The sequence below is a fragment of the Lissotriton helveticus genome, chromosome 5_1 (genome assembly GCF_964261635.1).
Source record: "Lissotriton helveticus chromosome 5_1, aLisHel1.1, whole genome shotgun sequence".
Lineage (NCBI taxonomy): Eukaryota > Metazoa > Chordata > Amphibia > Caudata > Salamandridae > Lissotriton > Lissotriton helveticus.
The window spans coordinates 1,346,493,805-1,346,520,560 of NC_136065.1; the positions used below are offsets into that span (position 1 = coordinate 1,346,493,805).

Below are 26,756 nucleotides of genomic sequence, written 5' to 3' on the forward strand. Positions count from 1 at the left end.
AATTCCAGGCTACTCTGACAAAACTCTCAGAGAGGCTTTCAGTGAAGCCATGGAGAGCAGAGAGCACAGCTTCGAGATGGGAAGGATGGCGCAATGGGTCATGGGGTGGATGATGGGTGGCCAGGTATTTTTTTCCTTTTTTAGGTCTCACTGAAGCAATGCCCATGGAAGGCTGATTTCGCCCTCACTGGGCCGCCTTAGTGAGGTAATGTAACATCTTAGTCACTCCTTCCTCTCTTCATGCTCTCTCATTTGTTCTCACATCCTTTCTCTCTCTCCCTTCCCTCCCCTTCCTCCCTCTCACCTTCACTTAATTGCTTCCTCACTTGATAGATGCTTAACTCTGATCATGCATTTCCACTCTAGAGTTTGGTTTGCTGTTCCTGCTATCCACGTGAGTTGGAAATTACGTAAAACATGCTATTTCTGTGAGAAGGGCAGTGGTTAGGCTTCGACTTACAACATTTAACAGTTTAACATTAGCACTCTACGGCCCTCACTCTACCGCCTCACTCTACCGCCCTCACGCTACCGCTCTACCGCCCTCACGCTACCTCCCTAACTCTACCACTCTACCGCCCTCACGCTACCTCCCTAACTCTACCACTCTACCGCCCTCACGCTACCTCCCTAACTCTACCACTCTACCGCCCTCACGCTACCTCCCTAACTCTACCACTCTACCGCCCTCACGCTACCTCCCTAACTCTACCACTCTACCGCCCTCACGCTACCACTCTACCGCCCTCACGCTACCACTCTACCGCCCTCACGCTACCACTCTACCGCCCTCACGCTACCTCCCTAACTCTACCACTCTACCGCCCTCACGCTACCTCCCTAACTCTACCACTCTACCGCCCTCACTCTACCGCCCTCACGCTACCACTCTACCGCCCTCACGCTACCACTCTACCACCCTCACGCTACCACTCTACCACCCTCACGCTACCTCCCTAACTCTACCACTCTACCGCCCTCACGCTACCTCCCTAACTCTACCACTCTACCGCCCTCACGCTACCTCCCTAACTCTACCACTCTAACGCCCTCATGCTACCACTCTAACGCCCTCATGCTACCACTCTACTGCCCTCACTCTACCACTCTACCGCCCTCATGCTACCACTCTACCGCCCTCACGCTACCACGCTACCGCCCTCACGCTACCACTCTACCGCCCTCACGCTACCTCCCTAACTCTACCACTCTACCGCCCTCACGCTACCTCCCTAACTCTACCACTCTACTGCCCTCACGCTACCTCCCTAACTCTACCACTCTACCGCCCTCACGCTACCTCCCTAACTCTACCACTCTACCGCCCTCACGCTACCTCCCTAACTCTACCACTCTACCGCCCTCACGCTACCTCCCTAACTCTACCACTCTACCGCCCTCACGCTACCTCCCTAACTCTACCACTCTACCGCCCTAACTCTACCGCCCTCACGCTACCACTCTACCGCCCTCACGCTACCACTCTACCGCCCTCACGCTACCACTCTACCGCCCTCACGCTACCGCCCTCACGCTACCACTCTACCTCCCTAACTCTACCACTCTACCGCCCTCACGCTACCACTCTACCGCCCTCACGCTACCACTCTACCGCCCTCACGCTACCACTCTACCGCCCTCACGCTACCACTCTACCGCCCTCACGCTACCGCCCTCACGCTACCGCCCTCATTCTACCGCCCTCACGCTACCGCCCTCACGCTACCGCCCTCACGCTACCGCCCTCACTCTACCGCCCTCACTCTACCGCCCTCACTCTACCGCCCTCACTCTACCGCCCTCACTCTACCATTTTACCGCCCTCACTCTTCCGCCCTCACGCTACCGCCCTCACACCCTAACTCTACCACTCTACCGCCCTCACTCTACCGCCATCACTCTACCACTCTACCACCCTCACTTGACCACTCTACCATCATGTCTAATTTACGCTCTTTTTTCGGCACACTCGTGTCCTCTTGTTTGTTCTCTCTAGCATCAACCTCATCACACTCTCCTAACGAGTCTTCCTTCTCCCGCATGTGACCCTACTTGCACCCTCTCTGATCCATCTTCATTCTTTTCTGCTTTTCCCGGTTTCCGCCACACACTCCACTCCTTTGTGTCTCCTTTCTGGCCTCTTTCCTACTTAACTTTTCATCCTGTCTCCTTTAATCCCATTTCCACCTTCTCACAACACCTTCGAGCACTGTTATCTTAACATTTGTGTTTCTCTCGGTCTTATGTCTGCCCTGCCACCATTTACTTGGGACCCTCATCCTCACACCTCCTCATCCTCACACACCCTCTCACCCTCACTTACCCTCACCCTCACACCCCTCACCCTCACAACCCTCTCACCATCACTCACCCTCACACCCCCTCACCCCCTCACACCCCCTCACACCCTCTCACAACCTCACCCTCACACACCCTCACCCTCAAACCCCCTCACCCTCACCCTCACACCCCCTCACCCCCTAACCCTCACTCACCCTCACCCTCCCTCACCAGCATAGCATAACATAACAAAACATAGCAAAACACAGCACAGCATAGCATAACAAAAAAAAGCATAGGATAGCAAAACATAGCATAGCATAACACAACAAAGCATAGGATAGCAAAACAAAGCATAGGATAGCAAAACAAAGCATAGGATAGCAAAACAAAGCATAGGATAGCAAAACAAAACATAGCATAACAAAACATAGCAAAATACAACAAAGCATAGCATAACAAAACACAAAACATAGCAAAACACAACAAAACAAGGCATAACAACATAAAGCATAGCAAAACAAAACATAGCATAGCAAAACAAAACATAGCATAGTATAACAAAACATAGCATAGTATAACAAAACATGGCATAGCATAACACAACAAAACATAGCAGAACAAAACATAGCATAGTATAACAAAACATGGCATAGCATAACACAACAAAACATAGCAGAACAAAACAAAGCATAGCATAACATTACAAAACATAGCAAAACACAACAAAACATAGCATAACAACACACAACAAAGCATAGCATAACAAAACATAGCATAGCAAAGCATAACAAAACAAAGCTTAGCATAACAAAACAAAGCTTAGCATAGCATATAGCATAGCATAACAAAACACAACAAAACATAGCATGGCATAACAAAACAACATAGCATAGCATAACAAAGCATAGGATAGCAAAACTAAACATAGCATAAGAAAACACATAGCATAACAAAACATAGCATAGCTTAACAAAACACAATAAAACATAGCATAGCAAAACATATAATAGCATAGCAAAACATAGCCTACCAAACACAACAACATATAGCACAGCATAGCATAATAAAACATAGCATAGCAAAACAAAGCATAGCGTAATAAAACACAACAAAACATAGCATAGCATAACAAAGCATAGCACAGCATAACAAAGCATAGCAAAACATAGCATGACAAAACAGCATAGCATAACAAAACACAGCATAGCATAGCATAACAATTCAAAGCATAGGATAGCAAAACATAGCATAGCATAACAAAACATAGCATAGCAAAACAAAACATAGCATAGCAAAACATAGCATAACAAAACATAGTATAGCATAACAAAACAGCATAGGATGGGATAGCAAAACAAAACATAGCATAGCATACAGCATCACTCAGCACCACCACAGCATCACTTAGGGGCACCACAACATCACTATGCGCTACCACAGCATCACTGAACGCCACAGCATCACTCGTTCGCCATCACACCATCACTCAGCGCCACCACATCATCAATCTGTGCAACCATTCAACAACACCTGGTTTAAATATGTTCTCTCAATGTTTCAAGCTTTATTACAAATGTAACAAAAAGATGTTAATATTTCACTTCTGTTCTTGGATTTTCGTCACAATAAATTCACTGAACATAATCGTCTCAAAAGTTATTTACAAAAGTTTAAGCTATTGCCATTATAAATTACAATAACTTTTATTTAAGTATTAATTACTAAAAAAAATTAAAAGCCATTGTTATTTGTAATGTCAATACATGTAAGTCATGTAAATACAACACATATTGCATTACAAATGCTATAGGTGTCCCATTTGCAAAAGTTATAATTATTGGCATTGTAAATGACAAAGCTATTAATTTCGCTATTTTCAAAAACAAAACAAACAAAAAATGTGTCATTTACAATACCAATAGCTCAAACTTTCCTAATGCGAGACCTATTGCATTGCAAATGCTTGTTTACATTTGGGACAGAGACAAGAATCAGTATTCTATATGGCTCCCCATTATTCCTCTGCACCTGCGCAGCAGTTGAAGAGAGATGATGATTTTGGGAGCAATACATAGTGACGTCATAGACAGCTCGTGTTTCACTCTCATTGTCCATCTGTAGCCACTCAAAAACCCTCAATGAAAAACATCCCCTATCTTCAAATTTACCTATCAATAATTCTGTTTATAAAGCGAAAAGTACATCTCCCACAATTCAAGATTCAGAGACAGAAAGAGTAATTCACTCAAAGGCAGAAAGGTACTGACAGAATGGACTTTTGAAACATACATAGAGAATGGTCAACCTTAATCTAGGCTCTTGTTCTAAAGAGCGCTCTATTTGCGGTATAAGCAAGAACGAACCACAAGGAAATGCAGCAGATGTGGGAACATTTGCTTAAACTAGACCGCTAGGAGTAGCAGTTGACGGAAGGGCTGTAAATTGAGTAACCAGGCGAGGAAAGCTCTTTTGGGTTGCACTCCCATTGGCCGATCTCTGGCAGCTAAGAGAGGCGGAGTGTTGCATGCCCTCTACCACCCACCTACACTTGGATAATTCCTCCCCGTGGCTGTGAGGCCCCAAACGCAGCGCTGTCACCAGCAGGACGAACCAATAGAGTGTGCGGAGCAAAGCACACACTCGACCAATGGGTTGGGGAAAGACTACTTGGTGACGCAACCCAGGTCTCCACCCTCATGGTTGTCAACAAACCGCACATGGGCCACGTGAGGCAAAAGGTGGCAGGAACAGCAGGAGAGGCCTGGGAAGTGCACCCAGTGTTGCCCTAGACGATCAGTTCATTGAGGAGCATATGCAGGCCAACCAGATCGAACAAATGCGGAGTGTGGCCAAAGCAGCAGTGGCAAAGCATGGAAAGGGCTTGTTCATGAGGCAGCTCAGGGACGTCCTCAAAGGGACACAGCCACCTGGTTGGTGAGACGAGGCCTGGAGATGGCGGCTAGACTGACCCGATGGAAGAGCTGAGCGAGGAGGGAGGGTTAAGGGAGAAGCCAAAGAAAAGAAAGAGGACCACCAGCAAATGCTCGAAGAAAGCAGACACCGGAAATGAGGGGCAAGATGCATATGACCGGTGCAACAGGTGAAGGGACAGTCAAGAGCAGCACGGGAAAAAGGCACGAATGATGAGCAAATCTGTGAAATTGTGCAGGAATGTTTGAAATCGTTTGCACCAATGCTTTTCACTGTCCAAAACATGGGGCTCCAGGGAGGATAACAACTAGGCTCTAGCAACATCACCCCCAATCCAGCAGCCAGGGGACCAGAGCCGGGATGGTCATGAGAAGACGGAGTCGGGATAGTCATAAGAAGGGTGGACCCTGGGAACTTGGGAAGCAAGGTTAAGGGACCAAAAAAGGGATGGCGCGGCAGCTAGAAGAGATCCAGCAGCGGGTAGAACGATGAGCGAAGTGGGAAGCTCCCCAACTGAGTGATGAGAAATCTCACTGCACAGCGGGACTGGGCCTAAAGTCAAGAATACGGCGCTGGTAGGACAACCTACAGAAGTTTATACCAGACCATCACCAAGGCAGCCATCCATGGTTACAAGGGCCACAGGGCCAGCCAGCATGGTTCTACTAACAGTAAAGGAGTAATAATGTCATCAGACATTCAAAAATATCTTCTCCTTTCTAGAGATACAGATGGAAAGGGTAGACTTAGTGTCTGTTGATAAGAAAGAGGAGAAAGGCGAGAATGGAAGAGAAACTTTCACAATTTGATTGAAACTTTTAGAAACATGGCTTGCGTCATTGTTGGGAAATGTCCTCATTACGCCCAGGATTCAAGGCAGTATGAATATGAATATGAAGCCAAAATCCACGAAGCAGACATACAGCTCATGGGTGACAGCAGGCTCGAATATGGCAAGGGTTTTAGACTGAGATGTAAATGTACACAGACATGTCCTGAGATGAAGAGAATGTTTCAGGTATATGCAAAAAAGTATGTTAGCTAGGGAGGCAAAAGAATGGGTTTATAGGGAGGGCACTTATTTTGGCAGCCAGCCTTCAGGGGAAAAGAAGAAAAGAACAGGAGCGTTTTAAGGTCCAAAACATACCCAAGTTGGAAATGGATGGCCCAGAGTAAAGAGAACACAGCAATATGCAGGAGGTACGAAAACAATTAATGCAGCTGTTGTCCGGCAAGAAAATTCAGGCATGTATGTGCCAGCTGCAGGTTGGTTCACCCAGCCTCAGAGTGCAGCAGGAGAAAGGGCCACAGTGAAAAGAAAGAAACATATAGAAAGTGACGGTGAGCCCCCCCCCCCCCGGGAGGGCTTGGGGAGTGGGAAATTGGGCCAAAAACAAACTAGCAAGGTCCCCCATAATTACGCCCAAGCTCAGGAAACTACTCAACGGCTACTATAGTAAGGAGGATGGAAAACTACTAATGGATGGGTTTGAGCACAGTTTGAGGATACCCTTTGTGGGGGAGATCTGCACAGGCATAGTTAAAAACCTGAAATCAGCCAACAAGCACCCAACGGTGGTATGTGAGAAAATAATTCAGAAAGTATTGATGCTGGAGTGAATAGAGGGCCTCCTCCAGTTACTGTTGGAGCAAGATCCCCACTGGGCATGGTATGCAAGAAGGAACCGCGGCGGTACAGACTGATACACAACCTGTAATTTCCGTAGTGTAAGTCAGTGAATGATGATCTACCCAGAACGGAGCGCAAGGCTATAGACTTAGTTATAGCAGCAGGCAGGGGCTGAGATGGCAAAGACTGAAAGAGTAAGCCTTCAGCCTACTCCCAGGACACCTACACAACTATCACCTGTTAAACTTCCAGTTTGAGCTGCAACCCTATTTTGACAAAGCCATGCCCATGGGTTGTTCATTATCTTAAACCTAATTCGAGCGTTTCAGTACCGTTCTGGAGTGGGAACTACACAGGCAATACCCCACGGGGATAAATACACTACTTGGATGATTTCTTCTTTGTAGAGAGGCCTAGGTCAGATAAATGCAGCAGTTCACTAGCAGCATTCACACGTTTGGCTGGTGACTTAGGGGTACCTTTAGCAGCTGACAAAACAGTGGGCCCGACCACAAAATTGGTGTTCCTGGGAATAGAGATAGGCTCATTAGCAGGCACCTTCCGGATCCCTGAGGAAAAAGTAGTGGCTTTCAGGAGGGACACTGAAACCTTGATAAAGAAAGAAAAAGCAACTTTGGGAGAAATTCAGTCTAGTGGGGAAGGTGAATTTTGCGGCGGAGGAGATACCTTCAATGCAAGTGTTCGTCAGGCACCACAGCCAGCTCACCACAGGCCTCAAAAAGAAGCACCACCATGTTAGGCTAGGGGGCAGGGTGAAGCAGAACCTAGCATGGGGGATGTCCACAACAGGCTTCAACAGTACACTGATCTGGAAGGAAGGCTAGGTAACAGAGAAACAGCTAAAGCTTTTCACAGATGCAGTCGGCAGCCATGGGTTTGGGGCGATCCCGGGTAGAGGATGGTGCACCAAGCAGTGGCCAAAGGAATGGGCCCGAACCGGTCTCACTGAAAACATAACATTCCTCTAGCTCTTTCCCATAGTGTAGCCCTGACAGTTTTGGGAGGAATGCTTGAAGAACGTGAAGATAACACTTTAGTCAGATAACAAAATTACCGGAGGAACTCTGGCAGCTGGCCGGACAACCAGTCGTACTTTACTGACCATGCCTTAGCACAGAATCCACAATGAGGTGCAAGAGATATGTGCACACTGTACAACAACTGAATGGGCTACCATCCTCAACAATTAGAGCAGTAGAAAAGTTTGTGAAGTGGGCTTTCGTGGCAACAAAAAGTCATGGGTGTACGCCCACCATTACTCAATGGCACATTTAACAAAACTGGCGACAGGCAAGGACACCACGTAATCTATGTCAGGGTAGTCATGAGGGAGTGGAAGCGCCTGGAGTGGTGCCTGCCAGGACACAAGATTCGTACAAATAAACAGGAGAGGGGAGGTAAAGTTAAAGAGCAGGATTCTTACTCCACAAACTTAGTCGTATAAACAAAAGGAATCCTACTGGGGGTGTCAGGGAAGTGTTCACCACAGTGGTATGGGAGCACTTAGTGTTTTATAAAATACCCCTCAGACACCAAAAGGCCCCTTGGTGTCATGCTTCATCATAGGGGTCTTCGCACCCCTCTACGGGATGCGACGTGCTACGACCTACGACTACGCGGTAGCACTTATAGTAATGACTATGTGTGGTGCATGTGATGCATGTGATTAGGGATATTTTATGTGAGTGGTGGGATTTAGTGAAGGATTGAAAAATACCTCCCCCCCCCCCAGCGCCTTGAGACCCTACGGGTATGTAGCGCGCTTTACAAGTGTCATTGATTGATTGATTGATTGATATATTAGATTTTTTTTTTTATTCATAACCCCGGCTGGTACTATTAAAAGAAGTGAAGTGCGAGGTTGGACCTGTCGTGTTAATGGACAGTACCTCTTGTGTGCGTCGACATGTTTCGGAGACAGAGCTCCTTCTTCAGGACGGGGGCACAACTTCCCCACCTTACTCATGTTTCACTAGTTTCGTCACAAAATTGTGTTTATGTTAAAAAAGTGACAGAAATATGTGTATAAAAATAACAGGCTACAATGTGCCTACAGCGGTATGGCTCAAGTTCAATGCAAATTGCATGACCTGAGAAAAGAAAAAGGAAAAAAGATTTAATGGTCACCCTGGTATCGGGTAGCTCAGACAGGTGCAATCACCTGGAACAAACCATGCGCTCAATTGGCCCTGTAAAAGAAAACTAACAAGACATACAACATAGACACATAAACACTCCAAAGTTACAAAAGAAGCCATGGTCATACTTGTCAAATATTGCTTGCTTGCTTCATGAGCATTCAGAAACGTCTGGGGGGTGACTGCTATTGTGCAATCTAAGTAAAAAACGATGTAGGTTTTAGTATGGTTCCTTACTTACTAAGTTCGTTTTAGAAATGCTTGTATTGCACACTCTATACTCACGAACTCGGGATGAGTTGTCCTCCGTCTTACCCCACACGCTGCTCCGCCGAACTGAATTGGAAAGCTCGGGGTGTGTGGTATTTATACCCAGTTTGGTGTTAGTGGCTTAGCCTCATTGGTGTGAAAACCGGATACGAGTATGTACCCATAAAAGGGTAATCCGCCTTTAATTGGGTGTTTCTAGTAAAAATAGGTTAATTGCAAGTCCTTATTTGGCAGATCCGGCAAGACTCGGCAAATTTTCAGCCCGGTGGATCCGTGTGCGAGGTGTGGGCATGCGCATGGTGCGCCCGCTATGTCGCGCATTCTCAGAACAGAGCCTCGGTATTGCGCATGTGCGAGGGATGACAGAATCTCCCCGCGCATGCGTATTGCGTGTCCAGCGCTCCTTAATGCTCTCATTGGCTCTTAAAAACAGAGGCTGGACCGATTTAACTTAAATTTCATCCGATACTGGGAAAGAAACTCTTGTAATTATACAGTCACTGCTTAGTAAGCTCGAGAATTCTTCAATCTTTCCATAAAACATCAAAAAGCTGTGATAAGAGCAATCATGATGGATGCAGAAAGTATATTATTATGCATGTGCACACATTGTCATCCTATCCACGTCAGTAAGTTCCTTAATCATGAGGAGGGTAACGAGGTTGGCTAATTAGATAGCTGTCCCCAAGGGACCTCATCATTAAGTCCCATAATGTGGGTGCCCAGACGGAACACCCATCTTTGTTCCTTCTGGAAAAGACCCACCTCTGATGGCAGTTGTTCGATAATTGTCCACCTTAAGTCATTGACACAGTGTTGAGCATTAAGGTAGTGTGTTGCCATCTTTGTTGTGTTTTTTTTGCAACGCACATTGCTCTTGTGCTCGTTCATGCGTATTTTTACAGCCCTCGTGGTCATCCCCACGTATTCTAAACCACATGGACACGTGATCAGATAGACCACGTTTTTGGTATTACAGTTCGTCATTTTGTGCTGCTCCCACGTAGTGCCATTCCTGAATGTTAATTTAGCGTTTTTTGTGTCAAATGGCAACTGCTGCAGTTTCCACATGGGAAATGACCTTGTATTCCTAGGGCCGATTGTCTTGTTTCAAGGATAGGTTTGGGTCGTGTGTGTACTAATATGTCCTTTAGATTCCTACCTCTCCGGTGTGCGAACATCGGTTTTTCCAGATTTAGGGTGCCACATGTGAGAATACCCCAATGTTTGTTAATGATCTTGGAGACTTCATTGGACATGGTATTGTAGGTGGTGACACATATTGGTCGTCTGACTCCTGGTGTCACTTGTGGTTTATCCTCCAGTAGAGCTTCTCAGTGGTAGTTTTTCGCTCGTTTCATAGCTTTGTTAATGATTTTTACAGGGTAATGTCTTTGTTTTAATTTCTCTTTCAGGTCACAGGCCTGTGATCTGAATTCTGATACCTCTGTGCAGTTACGCCTGAGGCGTAAAAACTGGCCATACGGTAAGTTCTCTCTCAGGTGTCTCGGGTGGAAGCGGTCATACCTTAACAGACAGTTCCTCGCTGTTGGTTTGAAGTGGGTCGTCGTTTTGAGCCTACCACCTTCTGCATAAATGTTTAGGTCCAAGAATACCAGAGATTTGTTGGAGACTGAACTCGTGAACTGCAGAAATGTGATTTGGTTGTTTAACCAGGTAAGGAAGTCGTCTGCGGACTGCCGGTCACCATTCCAGATTACCAGGACGTCGTCAATATACCTTTTCCAGGTATTGATGTTATGTCTGTGAGGGTTCTGTGTGTGGAGAATTCTGGTTGATTCTAAGTGATGCACATATAACCCCGCCAGGCTTGGAGCAAAGGTACTACCCATGCTGGTACCATGGTTTTGTAGGTAGATGGTTGATTTATATTGGAAGAAGTTCTTCTGTAGTGCCAATGAAATGCACTCCAGGACGAGACCTCTAGGTGTCTGGTATTGCCACGGTGTCGTGAAAAGAACCTCCTCAATAATTAGGAGCGTCTCATCATGTGGTAAGCTTGTGTACAAACTTTCCACGTCCAGACTCATCAAGAGTTGGGTCGTGGGGTCAAAAGGCTGGTCCTGTAGTAGTTGAAGGACTGATTTTGTGTCCTTTTGATAGGTATCAGTGGACTGTACCAATGGGTGCAAAAATGCGTTGGCGAACTTTGATAGAGGGTCCAAGATAGAGCCGATCCCAGATACTATGGGTCTTCCTGGTGGATTTATGGTGTTCTTATGGATTTTGGGGCTGCAGTAGAAATAGGGAATGCGTGGTGCCGTCTGTGCTAAGAACTCGGCTTCTTTTTTACTCAGCCAGTCATGCGCCAGTCCCTCTTCAATCATACCTCCTATTCTGATGCGGAGGTTCTCAGTGGGATCTTCCTGAAGGATGGTATGAATTGCGTCTGTCTGCCAACAATCTCATACACTCTGTGTCATATGCCTCTTCAGTTTGTAGGACAATGGCACCGCCCTTGTCCGCTGGTTTTATTATGTTCTTGTTATCCGCCAGATCTTTTATAGCTTGTTGTTCCAGTTTACTGGTATTGTGGAAGATATTAGTATTTGTCGGGTTAAGCTTGTTAACTTCTGTCATGATGGCTTTCTCAAAAGTTAAACACCACTATGTTAATTCTGCTGCGGAAGTCGAAACCATACCAAACTGGTATGGTGCAACGGGTGCACCTGGCATACGTGTCGGATCCATCTTGCTGCCCCGTGTGCTTAACGAGAAAGTATTAGGCCCAGCGGGGGATGGCCCAATTTTCATTCACCAGGACAGGACCCTACTGAGCAAGTTCTAGTGTTTATCTGTGTTAGGCCGGGCACTGCAAAAGGCAGATTTGCCTGCAGGGAAATTTGACACACACTCCTTCAGGATAGGGGCAGTCACTTTACCAGCACCGCTAAAGATCATGGTGATAGGGAGAGGATGGTGAGGGGCATACAAGTCACACATGAAAAAGCATCTCCTGTAACCATAAGCCCAGCCCTACTCCTACCTCCCCCCTCTCCCTCTCCAACCCCCATCGCAAGGACTGTAAAACTGTAAACTTTACCAACTGACTTGGCAGGTGCTGGCCGTCGGTTGGTGTGGCTGATCGGGCAATCACATGTGCGAAGGCTAATGTACTGGTGTTCGAAAGCAAACCGAATGGAGGCCGGGTGCCCCCGAAATACTGACATAAACGGATAGGCCTACCAGGTTCGCGTTGGGAGCATTCACTAGCGATGCTAAAGAGACCTTTCGAGGGGGGAGTCCCCTCCGGACACCCTGATCAACCATTTGGTGGGCAACTACCTAGCACGCCGAGGGAGAAAACACATGCTAGCCATGATAAAGGCGGGGCTAAACGAAGCAGCTAAACTCTGCTACAGGTCGTCAGTAATGTAGTCCGAAACAATCTCAGGGAAATACTGGATGGGAGGTGGGTCAATGGGCACCTTGTAAAGATCACGGAAGAAACTCAATGTGGCGGTATGCCAGTTCTGCAAGTCAAACAGTTGGGAGAGCATGAGACATGGGCAGATAAACTTGAGGCACCCCGAGTTGTACAATGATGATGGCTGGTATGGAGCTATTCTGGGCGAACCTCTGGGGAGCCATGGAAATAAAATGTTTTTAAAAAAGGAATCCTGAAAGTGTGGGGAGCTGCCCGGTGTTGTAAGTCCCACAAGCGGCGTGGCGGTGTCAGCGCAAAAGAAGCGGAAAGCCTCACCCGGTCACGAAGGGATGGCAGATGTGCTGGACTTGCCCTGCCACGCCTCACAGCAGGGGAAGCCAGCTACTATGGGGTACATTGACAGAGTACATGCAGCCCAGGTCATACGACAGGGGGCAGAGGACAATCAAGGTAGCAAGCTAAGCCTAACACCTGCAAGGGTAGCTTCATTGTAGACGGTGGTAAAATCAGCTCACAATGATTGCACGGCTTCCCTTGTTAAGCCAATGATTTATGGCTCTATGATGTATGACTCTTCGGTATGGATGTAGTTTGTTTAAGGTAGTCACGAAACTCATCCGCCAGTGCATTTTTGGCCCCTCCCTCACTCTTCCTACCTCAAAGTGATGCGCTAGAACTGTTCTTTTATAATAAAGTCAGGTCCATTCATGATCAGATTGCTGTGGATACCATCTAACAAGGGACTCTATTGTTTACTGTTAGTCTCTCAGCAGGCTCCCCTGTTTTTTTCTCCCAAGCCCCTGCGTCAGAGTATACTTCCCAGATTTGTTCATGGCCTCCTCTGGATTTTCCTTCTTTGAAGTAGTCACTGAGTTCTATCAAGTCTGGTTCACCTCTTGACCCTCTCCCCCCTTCTAAACTTAGTCTCCTGGACGACGCGGTCCTTTCTGTGACCCTTAATCTGCTTAATACCTCTCCAAGTACAGGTTTGGTACCACAAGGGTGGAAACATGCACCCGTCCTTCCTCTACTAAAAAAGGAAGGTCTTGACGCTCTTTATTGGTCTAGTTTTCGTCCCATTTCTCTTCTGCCTGTGTTTTCTAAAATTTTGGGACAACACATTAATACTTTCTTTTTTTCTTTTGTCACCAATTTGCTTCAACCCTCTCAGTCTGGCTTTAGACCTGGCCATAGTACCGAGTTTGCTCTACTCGGGGTTACTGAGCACCTCAGACTACATCTTTATTCTAGTGGAACTTCAGCTCTCATTCTGCTGGATTTGAGCGCTGCTTTCGATGCGGTGTCCCACTCCATTCTGATAGACCATCTCGAAGCCTCTAGCATTGTGGGTTTGGCTCTGAGGTGGTTGATCTATTTTTTAAAAGACCGCACTTTTCAGGTCTTCTCGAATGAATTGAGATCTAACACTTTAGAGTTAACCTCTGGAGTGCTTCAAGGTTCCATTCTGAGCCCTTTACTTTTTAATATACATGTTCGCCCCTTGGCCAACATTGCTGAGAAGTCGGGTGTGACTATCTTTTCCGTTGCAGATGATACTCAGATTGTCTTCTCTATTTCTGCCGCCCAGCACCTAGATCCTTCCCTGCTGCTGCTTGGCCTGAGGAATGTTTCATCATGGCTGACCAGTAATGCTCTGTAGCTTAACAGCACCAAAACTGTGGTGCTTATTCTGGGTAATAACCCGGAGCTGTGGGGAACCAAACACTGGCCTGACATTGGGCCCTGTGCCTGCCTCTGTCCCTAAAGTAAAAAATCTGGGTTTTATTATTGACAAAAAGCTCTCCCTTAAACCTCAGGTTTCCAGGGAAGCATCATCCTGCTTTGCTGATCTCCGAAGGATCAAAAAAATCCTCTGGCTAATCTCACCTGCAGCTCAGAGAACGGTTTTGCAAGGCTCTGGTGATATCAGGGCTGGACTATGGCAATGTAGTATTTGGGTGCTGATAAAGCTTCATTACATTGGCTATAGGTCATTCAAACCTGCTGCTCATCTTCTTTTCCACCTGCCATGATATGCCTCTGCGTCTCCTTTGCTCCACCAACTCCACTGGCTTAAAATCAATAAATGCATTGAGCTAAAGGCCATCTGTTATAGGTTTCGTCCCAAATGGGGCCTTGCCCCTTCTTGCATAAGTCTGGTTACGCCTTCTGTTCCGGCTCGACAGTTGCGATCTTCCTGCCTTTCATTATTTTCAGTTCCCAGGTTTTGACTCGTCTATATGAGGGGTCATTCCTTTACCTATTTTGGTCCCAGGATCTGGAATGCTCTTAAAAATTGACCTTAGGAACTGTCCTTTCCTACTAGCTTTCTGTAAGAGCTTAAAGACGCTGCTGTTGAGTGATTCTGTTGATCTCTGCTTTCTTTCGTCTCCTAAGTTGTTTCTGCCTCCACATGTTAAGCATTGGGAGACCCTGTTGGGTAGCTGCGCTCTTTAAAAGTGTATAAATAAATAAATGTAACATTGTTTGGGGCGATTAGCACGCTACCTGACCGGAGGCGTTGAATGACTCGTGTAAGCTGCTCTAAAATGGCAGCCGCGAAGTGAGAAGGCTGACCCAGGTGTCATTGGTGTTGAGTTGAACACCGAGACGCAGCAGCAAGTAAGCCCTGCGTGAAACAAAGACTGGTTGGCGACCCTGCAGCGGGGACCCTGAGGCCATGACCCGCAACACAGATTGGAGCGACTTCGGAGTGGGACGCCTGCTCCAGAGTGCCGACTCAGTGCGTCCTGTTAAATGGGGCCGCGGTACACAGGCAAAGGCAAGGTGTGTGAGCCTGCAGCTGTTACTCCGACTGGAGCAGTCCAGAGAGCTCCGACATCGATTGGGCAGTGACGAACCCCCGAACCACCCCCCTGCTATGATGTGTGTAAACAGCTACTTAACAGCCATGGCTTTGAGCTGGACTTCTGAGAGGAAGATGGAGTGTGCACCAGTGTGTCACATCAATACGGCTTTATTCACCGCCCTGAAGCACTCACGTCTACGCACGCATCTTCTCAGAGGGAGCTCTCGTCGATCCACACAAAGCAGGGGAGATCCCCCCCGGTGGCGGAGCCTAAGGATCCGGTGGGGCGACGTAGGGGGGCCCTCCCGCATACGGCATTCCTGCAACGGCTCAAGTGCCTGGCACTAAGATGGTGGCCGCCAGGACTCCTAACACTTAACGCCAGCGAGCCGAGCCCTTCCGCGAGACAGGCACCATGGGGGGTCGCCTAATGATACTGCAGCATAGAAGCTCCCGATCTTAGCTGGTAAGGAGTGGGGTCCTGTCCTTCCCTAGCTGAACTGCCTATTTCCATGCTCAGCGCTGCTTGAGTTAAAGATGGCGGAATAGTCCATGTAAGATCATATACCATTATGAGACACCGAGCCGGACCCTGCTTTTCTTAGTAGCGATGGTGTAGCACCAGTGAGGGCCCCGACAGCAGTGACTTGCCCTCCCTCCGGATGGAGTGACCAATAGGCAGCTGAGAGGAGGCGGCTGGAGCAGGACCTGCAAGCTCCTATCACATGCCCCCGTGAGACTTCCTATGACAGACGACTTCAGCTGCGCCAAATTGAGAGGGGTTACCCAGATTTACACATTACCTGCACTCCTTTGCGACCTGGAGTGATCTACAGTTGACCCTGAGATTGACCATATTGCTAAGCCCTGTCCCTACACCTTAGTAGGGGCCCGAGCCCATCCGCGCACTTCAAGTTGAACTTGGAGACGTGGGCCCAGCATAGAGACAACTGGTTCCCTGAACCTCCAGCTCATTGGAACTCCTAGGCTGCACCTTGCCGAACCACTGCAGCTGACGACTAGTACTTCACTGCAGCTCGGGCCCTCAACGGCCCCACCGGGTACACAAGGCCCCTCGTAGACAGTGAGGGAGGGTCCCTTTGCCACCCAAAAAATCCCAGCCGCCCTTGGTCTCCAACTTCTTCCCAGCACCCACGGGGACGTCGAGGGTCGATCCCAAAACCCCCCAAGGCACCATGGCAATCTTCCGAGAGGAACTGTTGGCCACACTTTTACGAGTAAGGAGACGCGCGCTCCGTGAAAAGCTATTGCCTGACATCGCTGTGTTGCATTTTAATTTGTTTGTTTATTAAGTTCGTACACTTAGCTGTTTTTAAAATTCACCGTCGCTTCCCCGGTCAACCGCTGACTTGGTCAGTTTGTTGTGGAGGGAAGTTGATTAGACGAACACACCAGAAGTGACTAGACTTCCGCTGTGCATCCTACACCAGTCAGGGGCCCGGGCGGTGCTACATAAGGAGCAACAGCCCGCTCTCCCAGCTGATTACAAGTAAGGAGACGCGTGCTGCGTGAAAAGCTCTTGCCGGACATCGCTGTGTTGCATTTTAATTTGTTTGTTTATTAAGTTCGTACACTTAGCTGTTTTTAAAATTCACAGTCGCTTCCCCGATCAACCGCTGACTTTGTCAGTTTGTTGTGGAGGGAAGTTGATTAGATGAACACACCGGAAGTGACTAGACTTCCGCTGTGCATCCTACACCAGTCAGACGGGCCATGGCATATAAGAGGATGTCCATTCAAGCGCGCAGCGGACGCGTGCAGCGGGTGCGCCAATTGCGCGCCGAAGTTGCGCCAAAGACAAGCCCGTCTGCGCTCGTCCGCGCTAGTACGTCGCCTCTCGCCAGGGACCCTGGCTGTGACGAGTCGGCTGGATTTACCTATTCCAGGGATATACTTTTAAGCCTTAATACTTTATCAACATCTTGTATCAAGACACTTCCTCAGCACATATGGGGAACTCTAAAATGTACCTGTGGATATACGCTCCCTAAGCCCACTGCACTCTCGTTTTTCACTATCACCCGCCCACAACAACGACTGTTGATAGCGCAGCTTAACATTAGATCATTGGCTAAACATCATATGGAAGTGCACAACTTAGTTGAGGAATACTCACTAGATATCCTGTTTCTTACAGAGACTTGGCTCCAAGATGACATGAATACTGTCATCAATTTGGCCACTCCATCTGGGTACTCTACCTACTCTCTGAATAGACAATCCAGGGGTGGAGGTATCACGGTTATTGTCAAATCGCAATACCTATGCCGATTTACCAAGATGGACATTGAGGGAAGCGAATGCGCCCGCTACAGCATTAAGATAAACCCCCATTTAACGCTGTCAGGTATCCTGATATATATAGACCTCCTGGACAGGATAGTAGGTTCATCAAAGCCCTTGTAGAAACAGTATGTTCTTTGGCAATAGCGACTGCTAACTTTAACATCTTTGGGGATCTAAACCTTCGTTTCGATCTCATTACAGACAATAAGATTAGCAGCCTATTAGCCGACCTTGCCGCATTTCAACTCCATCAGTTAGTCATGAGCCCCACTCATAGGGGAGGTCACCTTTTTGTCCCCATCTTTTCTAATCTAGATGAAGTCACGGTAGAGGTGCCTATTCAAATTCCCTGGTCTGACCACATGTTGGTTATTATGTCATTACCCATACACGACCCGTCTAACATGAGCAATGCCCAACGGGTACTCAAACGTCCATGGCGAAAGCTACGCCTCGAAGATTTCTACGCCCTGCTTAAAGCTGACCCCCCCCCCGAAGTAGGCGGTGACTCCGAGCAGGGCTACGAGAACTTCTGTACCTGGCTTTCCCAAGCCCTGGACTTACTGATCCCGGCTGACTGGATCAGAGCTCGTTCTCAGGAGTCCAGCCCGTGGTACAATGATGTGCTTACCACTCTTAGGAAAGAATGTAAACTAACTGAACATAGATGGAGGAAAGCGTACGACCCGGTATTAAAATCCCAATACTTGGCCGCACAAAAGAACTATCACAGAAATATCTGTAGGACTCGAGCCTCCTACTAGACCAATGAGATCAGAACCCCTCAAACTATTTTTAAAATTCTGAAGGACCTTAGCGCCAAAAAAGCTGTAGTGGCGACGACAGCTTCCTACATGCATTGTGAAAAACTGGCCTCCTTCTTTATAGATAAGGTACGAACTATCTATAGCTCCTTTCCAGCCACTCCCGGTCTAATCTCCTCTAATATCAGGCCAACTAATAAACTTATGACTATACCTGACTTAAGTCAGGATGATTTTCTCAGACTCTGTGGGAAAATCAAGTTGGGCTCTCCTGCAGACCCTCTAAAGCCTGCCCATTTCAGAGAAGCTTCCACGCTTGTACTCAACCCCCTTCGAAAAATCATTAATTCATAATTTAAATCTGCCACTATACCCACTAGATGGAAGCAGGCATGGGTATCTCCCATTATTAAAAAGCCCACACTAGATCCCACAAGACCGGAAAACTTTAGGCCTATTTCACTGCTTCCCTGGCCAGCCAAGGTGGCCGAGTCCCACGTGAATAATATTCTAACTAAATTTCTCTGCTCAAATACCACTCTGGACACCTCCCAGCATGGCTTCCGTGCGGGCCACAGCACCGAAACAGCACTCCTGAGTGTGACGGAACATCTTCGGACCATCATGGATTCCGGCCAGACGGCAGCGCTGATTCTATTAGACCTCAGCGCTGCCTTCTACACGGTCTCACACGAAGTATTGCTGTATCGACTAGAGGCGGCAGGGATTTGTGGACAGGCACTGGACTGGTTCAGGGCGTTTCTGACAGGAAGGTCCTTCCGAGTCTCCACCCCCCCGTTTCTATCAAAGGAACGTCCAATTGAGCAGGGAGTACCCCAGGGATCTGCACTCAGTCCGACGTTATTTAATCTTTACGTCCAGCCACTGGCTGAGGTCGCCAAACGGTGGGAGCTATCCATAGTCTCATACGCGGACGACACTCAGTTAGTGGTGTTGCTGAGTGACGACTCAGGGCTGAGTGCGTCTAATTTTAAACAGGGCCTAACAGCAGTAACCAACTGGATGACATCTAACAACCTACAGTTCAATGCCAACAAAAATAATTCTGAAGCTTATAAAGCGCATGGTTACACTTACCAGTGTGTCCCCGCGCTGAATAAACCGCTGAGGAACCCGTCCTGGCCTGTTCCTGTGAGGCGTCCAACTCCTGGGAACCCCCCAGGTGAAGCCAGGCATCCTTAGCGATTAGGGCCGGTGTGGAGACTAAGCAAGCTATTGCCCAGAGTTGCAGCGTGGGACCCCATGATTAGAGTAGGCACCGTGCCGAGAATTATCGGGTCCGCGGACATTTGAGCTCAAGACCCTGCCGCGACGGGAATTGAACCCTGGTCCCGGGCCAGGCCTCTGCATCAGGGTCTGCTGCTCTAATCAGTGAGCCACACTCCTCCAACAAGACTGAGGTCTCCAACAAGACTGAGGTCTCCAACAAGACTGAGGTCTTGCTGGTAGGAAAGGATGTCTCGGCCTGGGGAGATAAATGGTAGCCTGAGATTCTCGGAAACCCTCCCGAGACTAAGATTGGAGTTTGGCTAGACTCCTCTCTTAATTTTATCCATCACACTCAAAAAGGTTGCCGCCATGTGTTTCGGGATTCTTTGGAACCTTAAGCCAATTTTAAAATGTTTTGACCCACCCACCCGTCAGCTCATAGTACAGTCTTCCATCCTTTCTCGATTGGATTATGCAAGCTCTCTACTTTTAGGGGCTAATCAGGCTGAGGTGGGAAGACTGCAATGAATGCAAAACGCGGAAGCCAGAGCCTTGATAGGGCTCCCCCGCTTCCACTCAGTCTCCAATACCCGGACTAAACTCCACTGGTTACCTGTGGAGAAGAGGATTCAATTTAAGACCCTTTGTTTGTCATTTAAAATCCTGAACTCCGAATCTCCACCCATGCTCTGTCCCCTTATGACCCCTTATACCCCTCGGCTAACCCTGCGTTCGGAGGGTCAGTACCTGGTAGTGGTTCCTCGAATAAAGCGCTCGCGGATGGGAGGACGCTCTTTTCGCTATCTTGCGGCAAAATTATGGAATGCCTTACCACTCCAGGTATGCGGCTTAAACGACCTTCTGACGTTTAGAAAGGTCATCAAAACCTATCTTTTCTGCTAGACTGTGCTGTTATGTTATAGCCGCGAGTCCATTCCTGCGGTAGCCGATTCTCCTGCTTTGTAAAGCGCTGGGACGCCCCTTAGCTAGTAATATCAATCAACAAGACAGAAAAAAGAATGTAAAGACTTAAAATAATTATAGGCCACAATCTGTACTATAATAAGTAAGGTGTCCAGCGGACCCCGAATTTAATCAATGGCAAGGATAGAAAATATTTCAAAGAGACATGCAGGGCGTCCCGGTCAGACCGTCTGACCGGTGCGACTCGGCCCTCCAGACGTTGTCCGGTGTTCTATTGTGAACATTGAGGTTCCGCCTGAATTCAAGGCGTGTACCGCAAATTGCTCCCATCTACTACTCTTCAGGGCTGGAATTAATTCACACGCTGATACCCCAACCTCTGATCGCAGCGGTGCCACCGGACGGGACGCCCTGCCTGTCCTTTTAATATAGGTTCGCCTTAATTGGGCCAACCGCTGTTCCTACCTGCACCCCTCCCAGTCTGGGCATCTGGATACGTAAGCCTACGTGGGAAGTCTACTCTCAACTTATGAGTCTGAATCACCACAGTGGCGCCACCGGATGGGACGCTTAGCTTACCATATTACCTAGGTACCAGAGGCCTTGCCCTCTTTTCCAGAATTGGCCACGTTAAGTTTCCGGTGCCTGGGAACCGGAAGACAGAATTCTCCTTAATGTAGGACCTTCCTTGGAGCTCTTCCTTGAAATAGGCTTGTATATTAGGCAATACATTGGTTGTCCTGATGATGATCCTTCATTTTAACAGGATCGAAACGCCGTCGACAGTTGATGTAGTTTAAACACTAGTTCCCCACTGTGTGACAAAAATGCGTTTTTACTCCATGAGTAAAGCTAGATTGACTTTTTCTAAATTGTACTAGCTGCTCGAAAATTACAAAATTGCCTACCAAACCTCCTACCTTTGTAAATTGTTTGTCTAGCCTTGCGGTTTGTTGTGGATACAGGACTGTGTCTCACTTTATATATGTCTCTTTGAAATGTTTTCTATCCTTGCCATTGATTAAATTCGGGGTCCGGCTGGACACCTTACTTATTATAGTGCAGATTGTGGCCTATAATTATTTTTAGTCTTTACATTCTTTCTTCTGTCAAGGACCTTTGTTGATTGATATTACTGATACCCTTGGTCCTTGCTTACCGAGTGGGTTCCCTTGTTTTTTCTAATAGCCCCTTAGCTAGGGCAGCTGCACGCTATATAAGAATTTATAACATAACATAACACACTTATAGAGTTCAAGCAGGAGCTGCGTGACGACATCAAATCGGACATTGCGGCCTACCTTGATGCATTCAAGTCGGAAATAGGGGATCGACTGGTGGCCCTACAGGCAGATGTGGATTCTGTCGGAGTCCCCACCATCGACCTAGAAGCAAATACCAAGACTTGAAAGAACGTATGTGACCGCTGGAGACCCAGTCTGAAGAACTACGCGCGCAGCTAGAGACCACGATGCTTCGCTGTGAAGACTTAGAAAATCGCTCCCGGCGGGAGAACATCCGCTTGAGAGACCTGGAGGAAGGTTGCGAGGGACCTGACCTGGAGGCATTCGTGGTGGGGCTCTTCAGTTGGTATCTGATGAGGTTGGGGTTCTGAATTATCTCTCCTCCATTAGCGCTTTGATTGGGGGGGGGGGGGACGCCCACAAAGGTATGTTTGGCGTTTCTGCATTGGCTTCCACTCTGCTTCCTGGTGGCCTACTGGAATCATTATCGTGCCATGTCATGTTCCACCTGCACTTACCACGCCTTGTGCCATTTTAAATTCATCCTGAACATCCTGGAGAACTTATGCCTGCTCCCTCTGACATACGTGTCCTCTACAGAGAACCATGCGGTCCACGTGTTAGCCTTGGGTTCATGATCTTCTCCCTCCGCCTCATGATTCTGAACTATCTCCCCTGGATGATGGCTGGGTTAAACACTGTTAGTTCTGAGCATCATCCTCTGCACCCAAGAACCTAATATGAAAACATCTGGATTTCTGATGTGCAGTGTACTATAAACTTCTGTGAATTGTGAAAAAATAATTCGAATTACTAACTGTATGCTTCATGTCCTGGATGACAAAGCTTCTGGAATGGCCTGTGCTAGGCTTTTACCTTAGAGATGGAGCAAACTCATGGCCACAGAGAAAACAGTCTGTACCCCATACTGATGATGTTTGTTCCCATTTAGTACTCTTTCTTTCTTTGTCTACTTCCTTTGCCCCTATCCCCTCTCCCCTGAATCTCTCCCCTTGCCTGCTACATCGCCTAGCCCCCTGCCCTTTTGTGCCCTTTGACTCAGCACTCCTTCTCCCCTTGTTAGGGAAAGATCCAATATTTAAACTCTGGAGTCCCTGCGAACCCGCTGAGAAAGTCCACAGCGCCACGGGAGCCACTCACAGTTGAGGTATGGTTTGGCACCCCTTGCCAAAACACTCCCCTCCTCTTTTTAGGTCTCGCCTGAGACAATGCACTTGCGCATTGCTGGCGAGATTATAGTAAGGGGAAAAGAAAAGTCTACCAAAGAGCTTTAAAAATGCGGTTTATGGCCAGTGCATGTGAGGCATTCAAGCGGGAAGCTGACATTTGGACTGCTTTCGCTAGCGCGCGCTCGACCTCACTTCCTGCTCCCCCTCTTACTTTCGTTACCGCTCACACTCCATATGCTCGTTCCCTCCCACCCTTCCTTTGATGCCAGAGGGCTTTGGAATGCGAATTATGGCCAGTGCATGTGCCTCACCATTTGCTCCCCCGCATCAGACTTCAAAGGCTGCCGCTTCCCTGCCCCCCGCATCAGACTTGAAAGTAATGCACTCCCCGCTATCTTGTTCTTTTAGCCCTACACTCGACATGCATTAGCTAAAGCTCACCAGTGGGCCTTTTGCCCCTCACTAAAAGCTCCTCTCCTCACATCTCTTTCTCGCTCTTGCACCCACACTCTTTCTGTTACTCCTTGCTCTCTTTATCTCCATTACTCCCCTGTAGTTCTCTCTCATTCTCGTGCTCTCGCTCACTCTCCCCGTAACATCCCTCTCGCTAACCTACTTTCCCTTTCAATGCTGAATATTGAAAAATATAAGCAGTCGCCAGGTGTTTTTAACTCAATTTTTAGGTCGAGCCTAGCTATTGCCCAAGGAATCGCTATGCGAGATTATAGTAAGGGGAAAAGAAAAGTCTACCAACAAAGAACTCTGGAATGCGGTTTATGGCCAGTGCATGTGAGGCATTCAAGCGCGAAGCCGGCATCTGGCATGGACTTTAAAGCAGCAGACTGCTTTCGCCAGCGCGCGCTCGGCCTCACTTCCTGCTCCCCCTCTTCCAGCAATTAAGTTTTGTTATCGCTCACACCCCATATGCTCGTTCCCTCCCACCCTTCCTTTGATGTCCGCATGCTGCTTTTGTGCGCCTCTATCTGTCTCTTCTTGCTCCATTCCACAGCCTCTGAATTATTCACCACTTTCCTTCTTGGCCTCACAGCCCACTCTCACTTTATCTCTCCTTCTCTCACTGCCCCCCTTTCTGTCACTCTCTTCACTCAGACTTAGAATTATTCCATCGTTTTCACTTTTAGCCTGTCTCCCTCTCACCTTTTCTTTCTTTCTCTCATTTCCTCTCTCCCTCTCTCTCTTATGTTCTCCATCCCATTCTCCCAAGCTTTCTCTCTCCCTCAGTCTCTCCAGCTTTCTCTCTCGCTCACTTCTCTCCCACTCTCTCGGGGGCACCACCACATCACTCGGGGGCACCACCACATCACTCGGGGGCACCGCCCCATCACTCGGGGGCACCGCCCCATCACTCGGGGGCACCGCCCCATCACTCTGGGGCACCGCCCCATCACTCTGGGGCACCGCCCCATCACTCTGGGGCACCGCCCCATCACTCTGGGACACCGCCCCATCACTCTGGGACACCGCCCCATCACTCTGGGACACCGCCCCATCACTCTGGGACACCGCCCCATCACTCTGGGACACCGCCCCATCACTCTGGGACACCGCCCCATCACTCTGGGACACCGCCACATCACTTTGGGACACCACCACATCACTCTGGGACACGACATCAATCTGTGACACCCACATCACTCGGGGACACTACAACATCACTCGGGGACACCTCCACATCACTCGGGGGCACCGCCACATCACTCGGGGGCACCGCCACATCACTCGGGGGCACCGCCACATCACTCGGGGGCACCGCCACATCACTCTGGGACACCACCACATCACTCTGGGACACCACCACATCACTCTGGGACACCACCACATCACTCTGGGACACCACCACATCACTCTGGGACACCACCACATCACTCTGGGACACCACCACATCACTCTAATGCCCAACCACATCATCACTCAGCCCAACCACATCATCACTCAGCCCAACCACATCATCACTCAGCCCAACCACATCATCACTCAGCCCAACCCCATCATCACTCAGCCCAATCACATCATCACTCAGCACCACAACAGCACTGTCCTTGCTTGCTACCAACAAGCATTGCCATAGCCAATAGGACTCGCATTAGGAAAGTGAAAGCTATTGGCTTTGTGAATAACAATGCTATTAATTTATAGATTTTCAAAGCCAATACATATTAAAAAAAATTGTCATTTACAATACCAATAGCTCACACTTTCCTAATGCGAGACCTATTGCATTGCAAATGCTTGCTGGGGAAGAATCCAGTATGTAGGTCTTGGAGTCTCAGAGACCCCTCTGAGAGAGTCCATTGCGTATAGGGAGCTTCTTGCAACAGAGACGGGGAAATGATTCCACTTCCCCTGGGATCACAGCTTACTGGACTTTGGATGCAGCTTTGTCTACCGGTTTGTGTCCCAGTCACCCTCCCCCTCCTCTTTCCATGCTGTGTCTCCCACCATCCCCTCCTCTTTCCCTCCTTCATGCTCTGTCTTCTTCCCCTGCTCCTACCCCCTCCCCTGAATCTCTCCCCTTACCTGCTTTTTCACTTACATATGTCCTTCTTGTTTGTCTTGACCTTACACTAATTATGTTGCCATGCTCTAATAACTGTGCAACCTTTGCAACCATGTAACCTGCAACTATGGTCTGATACTCATGTAAAGCGCTCCGGGCTATATAAAACCTTTACAAATAAATGTGCCTTGGTTTGTGACCGCCTGCGTGCGGGTAAAGTTTGGTGAAAATAAACTGCAGCATTTTTCTTCCAGTCGAGCTGTGAGTAATATTTGAATCGAGTTTAATGCTACTGTTTGAGGAGTGAACTGTGAGTGCCCGGGTTCAGCTCTGATAGGTGCAACAGCGGAGGCACTTAGGCAGCGCTAAAGAGAAATAAAACAGGCTGACAGGAGTGAAGTGCGGCAAACAAAAAGCGCGCGGCGATTTAAACTTGCTCAATTGCTAATGTGGTTTGGTTATTTACTGACCATCCAGGGCTCTACTTCGATGTGCGGCATCAAAACTGTTCTAAAATTAAAGAATTGTTGTGACAAAGTGACTGGTAAAAGTATGACGCAGAGTGGAAAAGTGCATAAGAAAGACAGGAGAGAGGCAAATGAGTGATTGCTGGCAAAAATGACCCAGTGGCTTAGCCATTCGTTCTTTGGACGTCAATAAATAGCATTCACTGAGGCGTTGCTTAACAGCACCAAAAGTGTACAGTGAAAAGAAACTAGACATCTGCGGTTTAAGGTGGTACATCAAAAGTGATAAATGAGCGAAAGATCTGCAAGGATAGCAGGCAAGAAAAAAAACAGGAGGAGTTGCTGGAGAGACTGGATCAAACGCAAGAATTACATTTTCGTAACAATTTTCGTTCAGGCTTTTTAAAAGGTAAACATCAAATGAGTCAGACTTCTCTCCGCGCTCAGTCACGCCACTTCTCATTCTGTTGGCCACGGCGGCAGCTCGCGTGTTGAATGCCTTCGGATCTGAGGGCACTGAATAATTGATGACTCGGTTTTGTTTCGGGCGTTGGTTTCGAGGTGACTTCCTGCCCCTGAGTCACTGGTCTGGTGTGTATCTAGAAACACCTGTGCTTTCGC

At 48.1% G+C, this 26,756-nt stretch overlaps 1 protein-coding gene and 1 long non-coding RNA gene across 3 annotated transcripts in view; one reads left to right on the plus strand and one right to left on the minus strand.

Annotated features, from left to right (window-relative positions):
* Positions 1-26,756, minus strand: part of BAK1 (BCL2 antagonist/killer 1) — a 261,213-nt gene that overhangs the window by 187,016 nt on the left and 47,441 nt on the right. The window lies entirely within an intron of this gene.
* LOC144755388 (uncharacterized) overlaps positions 1-26,756 on the plus strand; it is a 71,616-nt gene that overhangs the window by 7,399 nt on the left and 37,461 nt on the right. The window lies entirely within an intron of this gene.